Genomic DNA, 19,763 nt, shown 5'->3' on the forward strand with positions numbered 1-19,763 from the left:
TGGGAAATCTTCCATGTAACCGGCCGAACTCACCACGGACGTTTCATTCAAATTCAACAAAAGCTTAGGAGTTAAAACACACATACACACAGGCATAAAGACACCTTGAATCTAGTGCAACGGTATAGGGCACGTTGCCAAAAATTACACCATCCTTCGTCACACGATTGAAAATTTTCGATGATATTATATTTTATAACCCCCGCCCCCAAATTAATGTCACCCACAGATTACTGACAGACGATTTCATTCATGTGAGAGAGGTCTTGATTGTGAAGGAAACAGAACTAGTGTCCATTGGTGTTCTATTTGCTGAGCATATATCCACGTTGAGTACACCGCTTCACGTCCGATCAGCGAAGTTAAGCAACGTTGGGTCTGGTTAATACTTGGATGGGTGACCGCCTGGGAACACCAGATGCTGTTGGCATCCCTACGTGTCAAGTGGGGTTGGTGGAGGATTAGTGCCCCTCCCTGAAAAACAATTAACTCTAAGCCATTGGCCACCCCGTCTGGGATACATGGCGTCTGGCAATGAATGAATGAATATCTTTTCGAAAATCAAGTATGATAAAGTCAACAAAAAAGTGAAGAGACCTTCGTTGTGCATAACATAATAAACTATAAGACAAAGAAGCGTTGAAATGATATTCTGTATGTCCTGTGCAAGAATACATACATTAACTATTTTTAAGTTGCTCATTCATGTATAGCACTGAATTTTGTATTACTCTATCATTTAACATAGAGGTATATATGAAACTATCAATCATGTCCAGTTTCACTGAATGTTGAAGTCGTCTTATTTCATTGTTATTTGTAGATGACACTGATTCTCTAGTTTGTGAAATCACACAGAGAGTATGAGGATTGATGACTTAAATGCAATAGACCTTTTCATGGTCTATACACACACACACACACACACACACACACACACACACACACACACACACGCACGCACGCACGCACGCGCGCGTGCGCGCAGGCAGCGCCAGAGTCAACTCGTCTGTCTCCTCGCTCCGCGCTGGCTACTCTTGGCCATAACTGTCTATCTATCTATCTATATACCTAGGCTGCTTCCCCCAAGGAAAGGGAGGGCCATAACTGGCCACACCTAAATAGTATCTTAATATGATTCAAGCTCTGTACTAGGTTAAATGGTGTTTCAAGACAGTGGAGCAGGTACATGCAAAAATGTTGTCCAAATAACGGAATATAGCCAATTAGTGCAGGAACGCGCTGATCAAGCTTTATCAGCTGTTTCGTCTATCACGGGTGAGTACCAAGGAGATGCGTACTTGTAAGTAGAATTTTTTCTCAGTAACACCACAAGATGAGCACCATCTTTAGTAAAGTGAATATGGAAGGAGTTAAGAAAAGGTATAACGGTAGAAAACAGGATGATGATTTCTACTAGGAATTGGTTGAAATGGAAACATATAACAAACTGGTAGAGAGGATGAACTAGCTGGAGAAGGCTTTTCGGAGTGAAATGGATGAAATTAAGAAGCAACTGCGCACGCAGAAGGAAGAAAATGAAAAATTAGTAAAGGAATAAAATAAAAAAGACACAACAATATATGAGCTGTCAGTTGAGGTGAGTTCACTTAGAAGGAAGATTAATGAAATGGCAAGTACAGTTGTCAACCGTGAGAGTATTATGGAGGAGAGACAATTAGGCATGCAAGCAGTCTGATAGGCCAAAGCAGTGATACTAAAGTGAAGATACCCCAGGTGAATGAAGTGATGCAAAGTTACAAAGATGATGTGGAAACTACGTATGCTGAAATGGTGAAAGTAAGGAGACTTAGAAACAGGAGACGAAGAAAATAGCATTAGAAAGGAAGAAAAAAAAATCCAGAACAACCTAAAATTGGTCAAAGATTCAGCAGATATCAACAGATCTATAAAATAAACCTTCGTAAATGGAGCAATAAATGGTAAACTGAATTTAATGTGGACAAGTGTCATGTAATTAGGTTTGGTAAAAGTGAGAAAAGACCTGACTGGGATTATAAGTTAGAAAGATCAACCCTACACGTATCAGAAAGGGAGAAGGACCTAGGAGTGATCGTCAGTAACAGACTATTCCGGCTGACCACATCAGTGAGAACGTACACCCACAAAAAATATTATCGTTACCTCTGGGTGCGATGAACTCTGAAATGATTTGTAAAAGTGAAACTTTGTTCATTTGGTAGTGGTAGTAGTTCAGAACCCTTGGTCCTTGTGTCATATTGTATCACACCACAAGGGTAACGAATATTTTTTTTCATGGGTGTACATAATGTGTATACATTGCTTGCTATTATGAGAATAGCATTCACATATATAAATGAAGACATGATGAGAAAGTTAATAACATCATTCATCAGACCAACTGTGGAGCATGCATCAGTAGTCTGGAATCCTCATCTCAAAAAACACAGATAAGATTGAAGTAGTACAAAGGGCAGCTACAAGATGTGTACCAAGCTTAAGGGATCTAAGCTACGAAGAACGACTACAAAAATTGAATCTACCAACACTACAGGAGAGAAGGAGACGAGAAAACTTGAGTATGCTATATGAATCCATCTTAGGGAAAGAAAAAATAGGCATATATGATTATACAGCCTATGGGGAAGCATCGACAAGAGTACACTGGAAAAAACTACATAAAAAGAGAGGTGATAAAGACAGAAGAAAATTCAGTTTCCCAAATTGGGCAACTGATCAGTGGTATGCATTACCAAATGAAATGGTGTGTGCCAAAATTATTCATAATTTAAGGATATATATGATAAAAATGGCTTAATACACGGGACAGTACGAGCTTGACTCATTCCTGTAAAGATACAATTAGGTAAGAACAATTAGATAAGAACACACATGCACACAAACACATATGAATGCACACAGATGCACACACACACAAACACACTTGTGCGCACACACACACACACACACACACACACACACACACACACACACACACACACACACACTGAAAAACATATTTTGAGCTTAACCCTTAAATGGCCACTGGCATCAAACGATGCTTTACTGGAGAGTGGCCATTGGGATCGATGCAGCGCAACCTGTAAAAGACTGAAGAATTTTTGAAAGTGAACGAAGGTCTGGGAGATGTTGATACTGTCCTACTCTAGCCTCACAATCACCCAAGCTGTCAGTACGGCCTGTGACACAATCACGAGTGGATGTCCGATTTTGCTCCTCTCAAGGCCAACAGCTCCTCGCACTGCTGCCCTCTGTGCGCATGCAACGGCAGGCTTACAAGCCCTGAAATCAGGGATGACCTCTTCCCCAGCGGTGAGGAGATTGAAGATGGCTGGATTGACTCTGATGATGATCGTGGGAGTAGTATTTACGACCTCTGTGACAAGGACACCGACGATTGGTATGTAACTCCAGCAGAGGAGGACGATGATAACAAGGACTCTGACAACACTGGCAGTGATGCTCCACCTCCATCTTGCTGCAAGATTGCTGCACCACCTACTAAGAAAAAGAAAGTGGCAAAGCAATTATTTCCTGCAGAAAAGGGTGAGGAGGAGAGCACATTGCAGCAACATTTGCCGCAGTTGCAGGAGCATCACATGAGTTTCTCCTCCCGCGCTCCACCGTTACCATCACATCCCTCCACCTTACGTGGCCTCTCACCATCCTGCACAGTTTCACCATCTGGATCAGCACCAGGGCCATCCTACTCAGCATCGAGAACCATGTCTGTCCCTCGTCCTTCACGGCGGATTCGAAAATCTGTCATGAAATGTGCCCATCTGTAAAAGATCAAAAGACACTCCAGGCAGTAGTTACCGGTACAGGCTTCCCCTTCCCGAGCATCATACGCACGGACACCTACCACTGACTTCAGACAGGACCTTTACGTTCAACGAGTGACTCAGGTGTTATGTGACACAACAGGACTGATGGCAAACATTTCAGTACTCAGTTTCTTTCTGTTGTTTTTTATGGGCACTTGATGACACTAACTGCGATGGAGAGAAACTGTTTTTTCCAGCAGAGTACTGCTCACAAAGGACAAGCAGGGATCTACAGGACGCAGTTTTGGACTGACATGACAGTGTCTTTGTTATACGTGTTCTTGGCACTAAAGTTTTGATGCCTTTCATGAAGAAAAGTTCGACTATCGATTACTGGACGACTGATGTTCTGACATGTGTCGATGTATATGGCAAGCACATGTCTCGAAACACATACCAGAACATCCTTCGATGACTTTATTTCTCTGACAACATTACCACAGACCTTACAAACAGTTTGCACAAGATCCGTCCCATTTTGGAGAACGTCAAAGACAAAGTAAAACACTATTTTGGGGCAAAATAGTTACGATCGACGCTACGATCGACAAGTCACTTATGTTATTCCGTGGCTGTATTTCTTTCAGACAGTACATCCCATTGAAACATCATTGTACTGGCATAAAAATAGTGATTGCTGTATGGGTGTTGTCTTGGATATGATAATACACACCGGAGCAACTACTGAATCCCCCATAAAATCGTTTTGGGATTTCTGGGACAATAGTGAAACAAATGATGCAAAGTTATGTGGGAAGAGGTCACATACTTTACGTAGATAACAGGCACACCTCTCCAGAACTGGCAATGCACCTGCTTGCCAGGAACATTGGCTCATGTGGCACAATGAGGTCTAACTGATGCGGCATGTCAGTGTTCAGTAAAAAGCACGAGAGGCACTTGTTGAGATGCAATGGAGCGTGGATCTTCTTGCCCTGCATTAGAGAGACAAGTGTGATGTGCACACATCAACCATGCACACAGGAGCTCTCGCTGACACACGGAAAGTAGATACTGTGACAGGGGAACGCATTTGAAAGCCAGATGCAGTCATAGACTACATTCGTAAAATGTGCTTGGTTGATCAGAGCAGTATGCAGATTGGTAGCATGGAATGCATTCGTCATTGTGCCAAGTGGTATAAGAAACTCTTTCTCCTCTTCGCAGATGTATGCGTTGTGAATGAACATCATTGCTACTGCCAGAAAACTGGACGGACAATCTCTATGAGGCCTACAAGAGTAGGCAGGGGTGCCCAGGTACGTTGCGATGTATGCACAGCTACCAACAGGCCGCCGCAATAGAGAAAACTCACCATCTGGCAGTGTCACGAATGTCAGATGGATCTCTGTCCTCCCTGCTTCTCCGAGTACCATTCCATTGTTAAATTGTGTATGGAAAGAAATATTTTTAAATAGTAACAAAACATTGTGTAAGGAACTATTTAGAGAACTAGGTATAAGTTTATCATGATGCATGGATAAATAAAGAAGTGCGGTAGTGTATAAGTAACTTACAAAATAAGTGTAACTAAGTGAGAAAAAAATAAGTAAGTCAAGCGAGGGTAAATGTGTTTCCCAGACTGGGACTACTTATCAGAGCTTACTTTTGGCCTGGACAGGGAGGGAAGAGAGATAAGCATCCCATTGCTTGCCAGAAACTCCACAGGTCACAACCTACAGCCCTACAAGTGTGAGAGGTACCGGTATTTTTTTTTTTAATTCCATCAGTCATTCTCTTTGGGTCATTATTTCTTTCCTTGTTCTGTTTTCCGCATATGGTTTTCCTGTATTTTGCAGAAGATTTGGTCATAATCACCAAGTACTGTTATAACAACAATAACTTCCAACCTCACCATTCCCTAGATCTTTTTTCCCAGCCCACTGTGCTAATCTCTGGCATTGTCGTCTTCTGAACGGGAGGGTTGTGCCTAAACACACACAGCTGCAATCTCGAGACAGACGAAAAATATCATCTTGCTTTTCTCTTTTGACACAAACAATACGACCCAGAATAGAAGTCAATGTAGGAATAAACTTAAAAACAAACAAAAAATAAAGGGAAAAAGAGAAAAAATCATAATTATAGAATGTCTACCAATAGGTTCACGTATCTTGTGCTGATCTGATCATTTCACGTATTTCTTGCTTTGCACAAGCATTCCATCATCGTTTGGGGTGTTCACGTGGTGAACAGACAGGTGGGAAACCTTCCCTTAACTTCCCTTCATGCTAATCCCCTCGTGCGAGGTGCTAATCCCGGGTTGTATCAGATTTTTGCAACTGCAGGTCAGCTTATTCACAAAAAGAGCACCGTTATCTGGTTAGAGTCTAAAAACATCTCTCGCCTCTCTTTGGACTCACACAACAGCATCCAGACTACAAAATTAACTCGATACTTGCATAAACACAAACTTAAAAGGATTTTTTTTTTTTTCAGAAACCTCCGATATTATATACTTATTTTGTTCGTAATACACCTATCTAGTAATTTCAAACCATTTCAGCAACACTGAAATTTTTGGAGGGTGTAAATATGGATATTTCATAGTGTGATGTTTTGTTGCTCCTCTGCTTAGTTTTCACCTGCGTGTATGCGGTCATTTTGCGAATTGTTTCCGCTTCATTGCGAAGAACAGGATGGGTTTAGGAAGCTAAAAATTGCATTACCAGGTGTGCTAGACGTTTCTTCTCACTTTGATAAAGAAAAAAATTATATCTATAGCCAGACGCCATAATCCCGTAAAGGATGGCCATTTGTCTTTGAGTTGGTTGTTTTACGTGGGGCATCAGCCCTCCGCCAGCCCACTTGTTTACATACAAGAAAAACAAAATCGATATTCGAAATGTGAAAAAAATGGTGCCAGCACCGGCCGCTGGGCCCCGAGAACTTCCGGGGGCATGGCCTCAAGGGGTTACGAAGGAGTAAGAGCGAACTTGTACCTCTTTGCCCATACATGACCCCAGCGGAAATGAAAACGGTGAATACATTTAATAACACCACTGACGAATTGGTCCAAACTCTGAGTTTGTAGCACTGAAAAAAAAATCAATGGATACCCTAGGTGACAGGATAAACAGCAGTATTTTAGATGACAATACTAAGTATTTGCACAATAAAAGCTATTTTGCTACCTGCGTCAATCATTTAGGGCTGAATTCAGGGCAAAAATTTAAAACTCTGGTTTGAGGCTGGTTTCAAACTATGGATTGGGGATTATTTGATCTCGGATTACAGCCTAACGTTTAGCAGTACTCAAATCACTGGATTATATCACAGTTAATCAGAGACTGAATAATCTGGGACATAACCTCAGACAGAAGCACGCATTCAGACACGGTGATCACAGCCAGTCAGCATACATTTTTAGCTTAACTGGGATTTGAATGTGTCGAGAAAACCAGCCCCTAAAGAAAATGACAAATCGCTTCCTGCCACATTAGTGCATTAACATGACAAAAAATAATCAAATATATAACGAAATATCATCATAACACGAATGATTAAAAAAAATCCATACCTATTCCTGAACAGTGCAGTACTGGTAAGTTATTAAGTTTTAGTGAGGTGCATAAACACTTTGCATTTGCAGTTCATTATTTCAGTATTACCACATCAGCCATTAATCTGTTAGCCATGTGTGAATTTAATAATCATACAAGTCTTAATGTGATAGTGATTATCCGTTGTTCGTTACTGATACGACGTAAAAAGTATCACAAACTGAAACAGTTATATCAAAGCGCAATTTGGGAGAAGGGGTATTTCTAAATAGTCTTTTTAAATCATATGAAGTATCATCATTCCCGCTTCTTTGAAACAAATCTAGAATTCTGATAAAGCTTATGTAATTTGGGTACAAGGAAAATATATTAACTGATGAAAGCGTTTATATTACAAAAGTACGGTAGGCTACTACTTGCATAGCTGACAGCTTTGATAAAGTGGTATACAGTACAACAAGCTACTGTTTGCATTGCTGAGGGTTTTATGATACAGGAGTACGGTCATAATAGGCTACTTGATGCACTTTCATTAACCAGAAATATGGTAATAATAGGTTACTGTCTGCACAAATGACAAAAACTTTTTTATAGCGAAGTACAGTATGTTGTTCATAGGCTACCGTTTGCTCAACTGACAAAGTTCTGTGACAGAAAAGTAAGTTACGGTATTATAAAGCTGAAGTTTGCATAGCGTTCTCAACAGAGAAGGTAATAAAGTTTGACAATTAATGTTTATGACTATTATCACGCAGTTCACCCAGCAGTCTTTTCTTCACAAACTCTTCAGTCTATACAAGTGTTGGAAAATAATATCGCATTCTTGTTGATACCTGCCAGCCTCAATCTCCCGTCAATCCACCCCCTCGAGACTGTTTAAAACGCGAATAGACCTGAATTTGGGTCTTAGCTGCACAGAACAAAGGTGGAACCATCCTTGGCATGGAAGAGCAAGTAGACAGCCTGAATAGTTATTTCTACATAAAAGCCGCAATAACACGTCTCCATAAAAGAGAACAATAACAAAACAAGAACAACAACAGCAACACAACAAAATCAACAAATAACAATAATAATAATAATAATATTAATATTATTATTATTATTATTATTAATGAGAGAAAAGGAAATATACAGGAACTACAAAAACGCTCTTCCTCCATCTCACAACAGTTCCAAACCATGATAAAGAAAATTTAAATGAAGTCCAGAGAGACAGGGCCAGATCATATTGCAAATATTCAGCTAAGTCACCTTGATCCTATAACCATACTTGCCCTCACTTCAGCTTTTTTTTTTTTTTTTTTTTTTTAATCGATACCAAATCACTGGCCATGTGGAGAGGATGGAGGGCGAGAGACTGACAAGGAGAGTGTCTGTGAGTGAGGTGGAGGGGGGGAGAGGGAGGGGGAGGCCGAGGATGAGATGGAGGGATGGAGTGGAGAGGTATATGAGAGAGGGGGGTGTGGCGGGGGACAGGGCGACGTGGAGGCGATTTGTTTGTGGCCGCCCCGTACGGGATTAAGGCGTCTGACAATAGATAGATAGATAGATAGTCTCATCATCCCAGTACTCAAGCCAGGCAAACCGTCCATTAGTCCATTATTGTTTGCTTTGTATTCATCGAATATCATGGAAAAAGTAGTTCAGAAGATTATACTCTCTGCATTTCTTTGTCTCATCCTTAACATGACCCTGGTCCAAACACTTGACTACCACACACCATTCGAAACTCACCCAGGTAAACTCGGATGACTTCAGCCAAAAGCAGCTCCATTTAACGTTGGAACACGAAGCAATGCATAACATAATAGCCATAACACGTTACCAAGATAAACTATGATTGACCGAACCCTGAATACATACATGCAATACAGTGACGAAACAGCAACCTATTTTTAGGCAGACAATACCATGTACCCAACCAGTACCAAAGCTCGAGTTTCAGTGTACTCTGCAATGGTGTCTCACAAGGCATAGTTCTCTTTTTCTCATCATCCAGCCTTCTCCATGACAGTACCATTTTCTTTCTGTGACAGGTTGGCCTATTCTGAGGACATAACAAAAGTTTCACAACAGCTGGCATTAAACCAGCCTCAACCGTACTTAAACGCACTATTAGACTGGTTTACACTAAAAGAATAATTGCTTCTTTAAAAAATTAAATCAACTGCCATTCATCATAGCAGACATAAATGAACTCATAATATACAGTAAAGTCACTCTCTTTCACCAACTTCACCAATAACTCTCCTTAGAATGACATTCCCAAACTCTGACATATTCTTAAGACACACATGACCAACACACACAGCTTCACGGCTAAAGCTTCAGGTAAACTCAGAGGTACACCCTCCCAAAAAACTATCGACGCTCTTACTGCCCTTATTATGCTGAATCATGGATGAATCATTGTTATATATGAGGTATCCTGTAATTATAAGTGCAAATATTATCTTTGGTAATTATTACAACTCAAATGTGAAAAAAAAAAAAAAAAAAATACCGGCTTGTATATGTTTTGAGGCCCTGCATATACAGACTTTTGTTTGTCTCCAGAAGTTGCTTATTTTCACAACCGTCGTACCCAAAGAGGCCGATACTTTTTTGGGAGGGTGTACACATTCGGCAGTAAATTTCTGACCAAGGGCAGGCCAATATTTTCGTCTGACATAGGGCAACATAAGCGAACATCTTCGAGCCGTGGCGTGGGCAAGTTTCGTATAGCAGTTGGGTGGTTGGAACCTGAGTTCACCACATCACTGGCTCACACAGTTGCCCACACGACAAAAATATTGTCCCATTATTTTCTCCATCCATAGGTGAGAAACGAGGCATGGATGATGATAATCATGATCATGATGATGTATTGTATATATGGTATACAATTATATGTGTGTGTGTGTGTGTGTGTGTGTGTGTGTGTGTGTGTGTGTGCGCGTGCAGGGCCGGTGTAGCGTTCAAATCTGACTCCCTCACTAATCCTGACTCCTTGCGTTCATTGCGCATGCGCCGCCGGCTACTAGACGTACGACTCATTCGCAGCAGAAGCCCTGCAGAGAGAAGAACTAGCGGGATGATTGGTTATTTCGTATGTCAGTGAACTCGGGAATTTTGCCAACTAAGTCCGTGCCGATTTCACAGTTACAGTCCCATAATTTTTACCACTTACTCTTACTTGCCATCATCAGGTCTTTTTCTCATCTGAACCGTGTACAATAAGCCTAATTCGGTGGGCCAAAAGTAAGTTAAGGACGAATCCTCAGTAAACAAAAGTAGTTGCTTGTTGAGGAAGACAGATTACCCACTGATAATTTAATTTTGATTGTACTGTAGTTATGCCCCTATTAAGGCTATTACAAGAGATTTACATGGCTTACATGTAGTTTCTTCGAAATAATGTGTGAATGTAATCAGTGGTTTCGAGATGGTTAAGCCATTGCCAACGATAACGAAGTTGCATAAGCATAGGTAGAAATGTCAATATATACGAAGTAACAGAAATAGGTTACATATAGTATATATTTGGTATTATTTTACAAGTGCATAGGGATTTGGAATCTCAATTTTACTCTTATAGATATCTAAATATCACCATTGCGAACATTTTGAACCCTAGAAACAACTTCCGCAAATGAATATTAACGCGAAAAAAGATTTTTGAAAATTTTCCAAAAAATTACTCTCTACATAGTCTGGCGATAAGTTAGACCCATCGCGGCGCGTGCCTAATGCATTGTGGTCCTGTCTCGCGTGTGTCTACCATCACGTCACGGTTCACGTGACTTATGGGTGGGGCTAAAACATGTGTCTACTGTTACGTCACGTGCTATCTGCTCATGCGTGAAGTTCAAACTGATACAACCGGCGCGCAAATTTGAATTTCAGATACGCTAGGGTCCCGCAGGATTTGAAAGTCAGTTCGTCTCCAGCCGAGACCTGTGAATCCTGCAAAATTACCGTAAGTACTTCAGGAGCTGTAAACTGGTGAGTAAAGGCATTATTTCGTATTTACACCCAGTTAGGTTAGGTTAGATGAGGTTTGGTTAATGTCAGGGGGGGTTTGGGGGGTCTGGGGGGCGAAGCCCCCCAGTTAGAAAGCACGGCCAGGGCTGGGGGGTCTGGGGGGCGAAGCCCCCCATTTAGCAAACACGGACTCCCTAAGAAGCTTAAAATTTCATTTTTCCGAAGGATTTTAGTGTTTTCGGTTTGAATTTGATAACAGTTTCAGTCGGATATCACTCGTTTTTGCGTGTTTTCCCCACCCAAAACCCCACTTTCCCACAGGTCCCCCATTTTTCTTGGCACAGAAAAATATAATTTAATGGCTTAGCTTAGTTTAGCTTAGGAGATAATGGTTTGCTGGTGACAGCGGGCAGGCGATTGTTGGTGCGAGGTGGTGGGGAGTAGGCCAGACGGCCCGGTGCGCAGCGGCCTGGCTGGTGAAACCAATGTATTTCTGATGGTTTTTGATGCGCAGTGAATTATTCTGACCTTCCTTTCTATCGCAGATCAATATATTATGTGATTTCCCCCACCCAAAAACCCCGGGTTCGCCCATCTCCCCCATTCTTGTGGGGGGAAGGGGGGGTGGGGGATATCTTGAAATATACTGATTTGCGGCAGAAATGAAGGTCAGATTCGTTCAAAACACATCAAAAACTATCAGAAATACCTTGGTTTCACCAAAAAAGACGTCCCTGTGCACTTGTAAAAAATTACCATATATTTAAATGGAATTCCAAGAGATTTTGTTCAGAAACCATTTGACGGTTGATTCAGTGACTATAATTGTGGGAAACGTGCAGAAACCACGAAATATTGCAGTGTTAATAAAGCATAATAAGCAGTGAGTTTTCTTGTCATTGGCTGCCATCCCTCCAACTCACACACCCCATTTCATATATTTCTCTCCATTCCATCCCTCCAGCTCATCCTTGGTCTCCCCTCTCATACTCTCCAAGTCAGACTCTCACTAACTTCTTACCTTAACCAAAACATCTCATTATTTGTACTATCATTTTCATTTACATTTTTTTTGGTGCAGGTAAAAAGAGCAACAGTTACACATTTGGAAGGCCTCTTTATTTAAGTTAAATTGAACAGGTAAGAACCATTCTGATTTACCAGAAGTGGGTTAGTTAAATAGATGAGTTTAAGTTGAAATTCATGGTTAAACACTAATACTAGTTATAAGTTTTTGTGATGGTTGGATTTTATAAATGAACTATAAGCCATTCTTTGTTTCACCTAAAACAGTACTCTGCTGGTAGCATTGCTTAACTTCAACCTTTCAGCATAGACTGTTCACTTCTGGCCAACATTTTAACAAAACCAAATAAGTATTGGAGATTTGATAAGGCACACCACTGCTTACATTTTGATTAAATGAAGGTCCAAAGAGTCTAATGAGTGAAGGCAGGAGCTGCAGGAAACAGGGGAGAACATACAAGAGTGAAAAAAAAAAAAAAAAAGTGGAAGGAAACAGACAAGAGTTTTGAAGTATATGCAAGTGTTGCTTGATAAATAATGTAATCCTTTGCAGATGATACATTTCCTTCCTTGATGATGGTTAACAAATAGTGCTTGGCATGAGCTTTAGGAGCTGAATCTGAGAATCAAAGTTGACAGTGTAAGAGAGCATTAATATTATTTTAGAGGAATGAAATTACTGACTGTCCAGTGATTCTGACTGACCATTCAGAGGAATATATTGAGAAGGGAGAAAAAGTGAGCAGATGGAGAGAACACTTTAATGAATTGTTGAACACAGAGAATGAAAGTAATGCGAGTAAAAGTGGCTGGGGAATGGCCGGGAGAAGGAGGGAGGTGAGAAGACAGGAAGAAATCAGTAAGATGGAAGTTGTGGAGGCAATGAAGAAAGTTAAAATGGGGAAAGCTGGAGCTCCAGGAATTGATGGAGTGTGTGGTGAAATGTTGAAGCATGGGGGACAGATAGTAGTAGAATGGATGTGGAAGATGTGCAGATTGCCCTGCGGGGAAGGTAGAGTCCTGGAAGATTGGAAGTCAGGTATAATTATTCCCTAGTACAAAGGGAAAGGGGAAAAAAAAAGTGTGTGGTAATCATAGGGGCATTTGTCTTCTTAGTCTAATAGGAAAAGTGTACGGTAGGATACTGACAGAGTTAGGGAAATAACAGGGGAATTAGTTGGAGAAGAACAGGGAGGCTTCAGGAAGGGAAGAGGTTATGTAGATCAGATATTCATTCTCAGATCTTTACTGGAAAAGTTTCAAGAGAATGGAAAGAAGTTGTTTGTGGATTTGGAGAAAGCATATGACAGGGTGGATAGACAAGGGTTGTGGAAAGAATTAAGAATTGCCTATATGGAGTAGATGGGAAGTTGTTGAATGCTGTGATGAGTATGTATGAGGGTGCTAAGGCTGCAGTGTGTGTGGATATTGAACTGAGTGTTTTTCTATTTGAAGGTTGAGTTGAAACAGGGATGTGTCATGTCTCCATGGTTGTTCAATCTGTATATGGATGGGGTTATAAAAGAGATACAAGGTAGGACAGTGGATGCTAGAGTGGCCCTCATGAGACAGGGCAGAGTTTGGAAACTCCCTGTACTGTTGTTTGCAGATGATACTGTGTTGTTAAGTGAAGACGAAGGGGAGCTGCAAAGCTTGGTGGATGAGTTTGGGAGAGTGTGTAAGACTCTCTCTCTTTTCTCTCTCTCTCTCTCTCTCTATCTATCTATCTATCTCTCTCTCATACAAGTCACACACAAGTCACACTTGAAAAAAACGATCATCTTGAAGGAATATATACCTCAGATTATGACGTTTGTGGAGTTATTTGGAAAAAGAAGGGCGTTTGACAAGTGTGATGAGTATGAAATTATGGAATGCATTTTGTTCTGTGTAAAAAAAAAAAAAAAAAAAGTACACTATTTATAATTTGTGGGTTGATGAAGTTCTACATGGTTATGATATTGTGGTGACTAATACAATACTACAGTGGAATTCCCAAATTCAGAAATTTTCAGGATCAAGAGACCAAAGGTTATTTAAAAATCTTGGAAAACTATTTCTCAATCATTACCATCACTTCTATGTCTAAACATCCAACTGCTTGGCATTCCCTTCACAGATCACAGTATATATAATATACTGTAATTTATCTCACGGTCATGGTTCTGTTGGGAAAATTTATCAGTAAACAATGAAAATGTTGTCTTCCTGGGGTTCTATGAGAAAATCACACAACAAAAAATTATGAACAAAACCACGTAATTCAGATGAGTCCAGTTTAAGCTGGCTTGGGTGTCTGCAAAGTACTAAAACTCTTTGCCAATACAGTGTTCATACTGGTAGCCAAAGCAAGGCACTTTTATTATTATTGTTATCATTGTGTCTGTGTTTGGGGGGGTATACATATGATACTGTATTTACAAAACTATGTTGAGTAAATTAATTTCATCAAAATTTTTTTAGGAAAACCAGCATTTCGACATTTGGGAAATTGATATTTCGGGATTTCCACAGTAGGAGGACCATTATTTTGTATGTCAGTAACCACTTGGAGGCAGCTTAGGTGCACTATATGGTATTGTGCTTATGGGTAGTATATCAGTACCTCTGTTCATGCATCTACTCCAATAAACTTATTCCTTTTTGCTTGCTCAATTCAACATTCGAGTAGTCACATACATTTTCTTAAGTCACAGATAAATAAAAATAATTATGAATATGAAGTTTGTTTTACTATCTTCTCCCTGTACTTTCCCAGTTTGGAAATTTAATGGAACTGACCCCATTTTAAGACTAGAGCAATATGGCAATTGGTTTTCCAGTCAAAGTTTCTTCCATTATTTGGGGGCAGAGTGGCTCAGTGGTAGAGCATCAGGCTCAGAACAGGGGGGGGGGTCATGAGTTGGAGCCATGCCCAGTAGCTGCCTTGCCGAGAGGGGTAGCACCCTCCTGTCACCTACCAGGGCTATATGATCTTATAGGGGCTAGCCCGGGGAAACTGTTATTCCCCTTCTTCCATTATCAGATTCAGGTTGAAAGGACTCTCTGGAGGAATGAGTATGACCTGTTTGTTTAAAGATTTGTACCCTACTTAAGGAGAAGAGAAAGATGGCATGAATTTGCCTTTATTTACAAGCATGAGTATTTGTAGAAATGAAAATCAATTACAGTAGGAAAGGTTTAAGAAAAATGGTAATCAGGCAGATTTTGTACCAGAAAAATACAATGAAGATGGCTGAAATTGAGATAACTGGCTTAATTAAAGAATAATACACTTACAGGGCAAACGGGATAGGCAAGAATGGAGGCACCCAGTCATAGGCTACACACTCCAGTGTAAAGCAACCTAGCATAACAACCTAACCAAAGGTTAGACTATATGAATTGGTCACTTTCCAAACGTGGTTACTAGAGCAATTTATATTAATATTTTTAATAAAAGCATAAATATATGGCACTGGTACAACTTCCACTAGTGTTACAAAAGCAAAGAAATAATGTATTTCCATCCATCATCCAGTCCTATGTTGTTCCATAAGGAGAGGAGCCCAGGGTTAGGCAAGTTGGTCCTGACATTTAAGACGAGTGACGAGCCTCACTCATCCCTGAGTGGTATCACGTGAGCAGTAAACCCCAACCACCCCTTGGATATAAACCTACACAGGCTTAATCTGATTGGAGCGCCTTAATTAACCACTAAACCATCAGGTGCCTTAATTAGGTTATATGGTTACCACCCAGCATAGTAAATGGTTTCCTGGTGTACAGGAAGCCACTTGGCTTGTCACTCAGTGTTGAGTCACCCATAGGCAGAAGGAAGGTGAGAGACAGAAGAGGGCGTGTAATAATGTATTAAATGAAAACAGAAAGATGTAGGACTGGTACAACTTCCAACTGTGTGTATAAAATACAAGTATTACTTCTATCTTTAAGAAGAAGAACAGAGGAAGGAAAAATAAATTAATTTAAAAATAATCCATACACCAACTTACAGGTGTCCTCCATTCATAAAAATAAAGGGGGAAGGAAATAGATGTGGGTTCATAACATGCATGTATTGTGGTGGAGGCTGTTGGAAGTAGAGGTTTGGTTTATGAGTGTATGCTGGCCTACTCTCTGTGTTACTGAAAACTCTGAAAAGGTTCAGCAAAGGGAGATGGTGTGGAACAGGTCCTGAAGGATGGTGAATACTGATATATATATAACGAAAGTATAAAGATACTGTTTGCTGATGATACAGTATTGTTGAGTGAAGATGAATGGGAGTTGCAAGGTTTGGTGAATGAATTTGGGACAGTGTGTAGGAGGAGGAAGCTGAAAGTTAATGTAAACAAGAGTAAAGTTATGGTGTTTGAGAGGAATGAAGTCACAGAGTGTGCAGTGAGGTTGGATGGTGAGGATATGGAGAATGTGAGTGCATTCAAGTACTTGGGTAGTGTGATGAGTAAGGATGGAACTTTGGGGGATGAAGTACGTGAAAGGGTACAGCAGGGAAGAAAGGTTGTTGGTGCACTGAAAGCAGTGATGAGAAATAGGGAGGTGAGTATGGAAGTTAAGAAGTCACTGCATGATGGTATTGTGATCCCTACCCTGACGTATGGAAGCGAGGCGTGGTCCTTGCAAGAGGGGAACAAGTCAAGAGTGAGAGCAGTGGAAATGAGTTACTTGAGAGGAGCATGTGGAGTGACGTGGAGGGACAGGTTGACGAATGAAGAAGTGAAGGAACGTTGTGGGGTAGATGTGGATGTGGTTGAAAAGATTAGGAGAAATACACTGAGGTGGTTTGGACATGTGGAGAGAATGGAGAATGAAAGACTGACTAAGAGGGTGTATGTAGGTGAGGTGGAGGGAGGGAGAGGGAGGGGTAGACCGAGGATGAGGTGGAGGGATGGAGTTGAGAGGTATATGAGGGAGGGGGGGGTGAGTTGGGGGGAGGGGAGTCAAATGGTGGGTGACAGAGTGACTTGGAGGCGTTTTGTCTGCGGCCACCCTTTGCGGGATTAGGGCGTCGGCCTAAAGATAGATAGATAGATAGATAAAGATATGGCACTGGTACAACATCCACCAGTGTGTACCATAGCAAAATAAGATATAAATATATACAGTGTAATGGAAGTTTAATTATATGGCACTGATGAAACTTCCAGTAGTGTTTACTACAGCTAAATAATATATACTGACGGTCAACAGATATGGTACATCACTCATCCTTGTGTAGCAGGGAACCTTGCATTACCAATGGATTCTTTAAAGTGGAAATTATGTCCTGCAAATAATTTTTCTTTAGTTCATAGTGAAGGCTTTACCTACAACAGTGGAATTCTCCCTTCTTATGTAGAAATTAGGTACCACTTATATTACACGCAACAAAAGAGCATCTTCATACAGTACAAGCTTTCACCAGAATAAACAGACCTCCCCTTGCAAGTTTTTATTGGTGAAATAATGGGAAACTTCACCAGCTGTATCTACAGACGGATGCCCCAATCTCTGATGAGCAGTCTCAGCTAAATTGTCTCCATGCCAACCTGTCTCCAGTCAGCGGATGCCAGATCTAGGTGTCCTAGATCTCTCTCACATACCTCTCCATTCCAATTCTCCACCTCATCTTCAGTATTTCTGTGCCTCTCAATCCATCCTCTTTACTCATACAGTCTCCTAGTTTAAATCACCCTCTGTTTACTCTGTATTGCTGAACCACGTCAAAGCATCCCTTGTGGATCTTTCTGAAGCTTCCACGCCAACATAACACTGTAAACTTCATTGGTTTGCCTAGGCATATTCATGTTAAATCACAACCTAGTTTATATGACTCATTACCATGGCTCCCATTCGTGACTCAATAATATTCATCTTTTCCTTGTACACATAGTGGAACTGTTTTACTGTACTGGCATGCACTGGCCTCTATGTCCATTCCTATTGGTCTTTCCTTACCGCTACCTAGCTAAGCCCAATTCCTTGTTGTACATCTTGAAAATAATATCTATCTATTTATCTATTGCCAGACGCCTTAATCCCTTATACGGGATGGCCCACAAACAAATCGCCTTCACGTCACCCTGTCCCCTGCCATTTCACTACCCTGTTCCCAATTCACACCCCTCTCTCTCATATACCTCTCCACTCCATCCCTCCATCTCATCCTTGGCCTTCCCCTCCCTCTCCCCCCCCTCCACGTAACTCACATACACCCTCCTCGTCAGTCTCTCACTCTCCATCCTCTCCACACGGCCAAACCACCTCAATGCGTTTCTCCTAACGCTTCCTATTACATCCACATCCACACCACAACGCTCTTTCACATCCTCATTTGTCAGTCTGTCTCTCCATGTGACTCCGCAGGCTCCTCTCAAATAACTCATTTCCATTGCTATCACTCTTGACTTATGTCCCTCCAACAACGTCCAAGCTTCACTTCCATACGTTAGAGTTGGTATCACAATACAGTCATGTAATAACTTTTTCACTTCCATGCTCACTTCCCTGTTTCTTATCACTGCCTTCAAGGAACCAGCAACCTTTCTTCCTTGTTGTACCCTTTCAAGCACTTCGCCCTCCAAACTTCCATCCATACTCATCACACCGCCCAAGTACTTAAACGTACTCACATTTTTCATTTCCTCATCTTCCAACCTCACTGTACATTCACTGACTTCACCTCTCTCGAAGACAGTAACTTTACTCTTCCCTACATTCACCTCTAGATTCCGTTTCTTACACACTCTCACAAACTCATCCACCAAGCCTTGCAGCTCCCCTTCGTCTTCACATAACAAACACAGTATCATCTGCAAACAACAGTACAGGGAGTTTCCAAACACTGCCCTGTCTCATGAGGGCCACTCCAACATCCACTGCCCTGCCTTGTATTTCTTTTATAACCCCATCCATTTACAGATTGAACAACCATGGAGACATGACATATCCCTGTTTCAACCCAATCTTCAAACAGAAAAGCTCACTCAGTTCATTATCCACACACATTGCAGCCTTAGCACCCTCATACATAGTCTTCACAGCATTCAACAACTTCCCATCTACTCCATATAGGCTATTCTTAATACTTTCCACAACCCTTGTCTATCCACCCTGTAATGCTTTCTCCAAATCCATGAAGGCCGCATACAACGTCATTCCCTTCTCTAGCAACTTTTCCACTAAAGATCTAAGAATGAATATCTGATCTACTGTGCACAACCTCTTCCCTTCCTGAAGCCTCCCTGTTCTTCTCCAACTAATTCCTCTGTTATTTCCCTAACTCTGTCAGTAAGTATCCTACCGTACACTTTTCCTATTACACTAAGAAGACAAATGCCCCTATGATTACCACACACTTCTTTTTCCCCTTTCCCTTTGTACTAGGGAATAAGTATACCTGACTTCCAAACTTCCAGGACTCTACCTTCCCCCCAGGGCAATCTGCACATCTTCCATA

General features: G+C 41.1%; 1 pseudogene; it reads left to right on the forward strand.

Annotated features, from left to right (window-relative positions):
• The first annotated feature begins 311 nt into the window (after positions 1-311).
• LOC145413348 (5S ribosomal RNA) lies at positions 312-430 on the forward strand (annotated as a pseudogene).
• The last annotated feature ends 19,333 nt before the right edge of the window (positions 431-19,763 follow it).

The sequence above is a fragment of the Coenobita brevimanus genome, chromosome 95, assembly GCF_032717465.1.
Source record: "Coenobita brevimanus isolate Jiangsu-jjx chromosome 95, ASM3271746v2, whole genome shotgun sequence".
Classification (NCBI taxonomy): domain Eukaryota; kingdom Metazoa; phylum Arthropoda; class Malacostraca; order Decapoda; family Coenobitidae; genus Coenobita; species Coenobita brevimanus.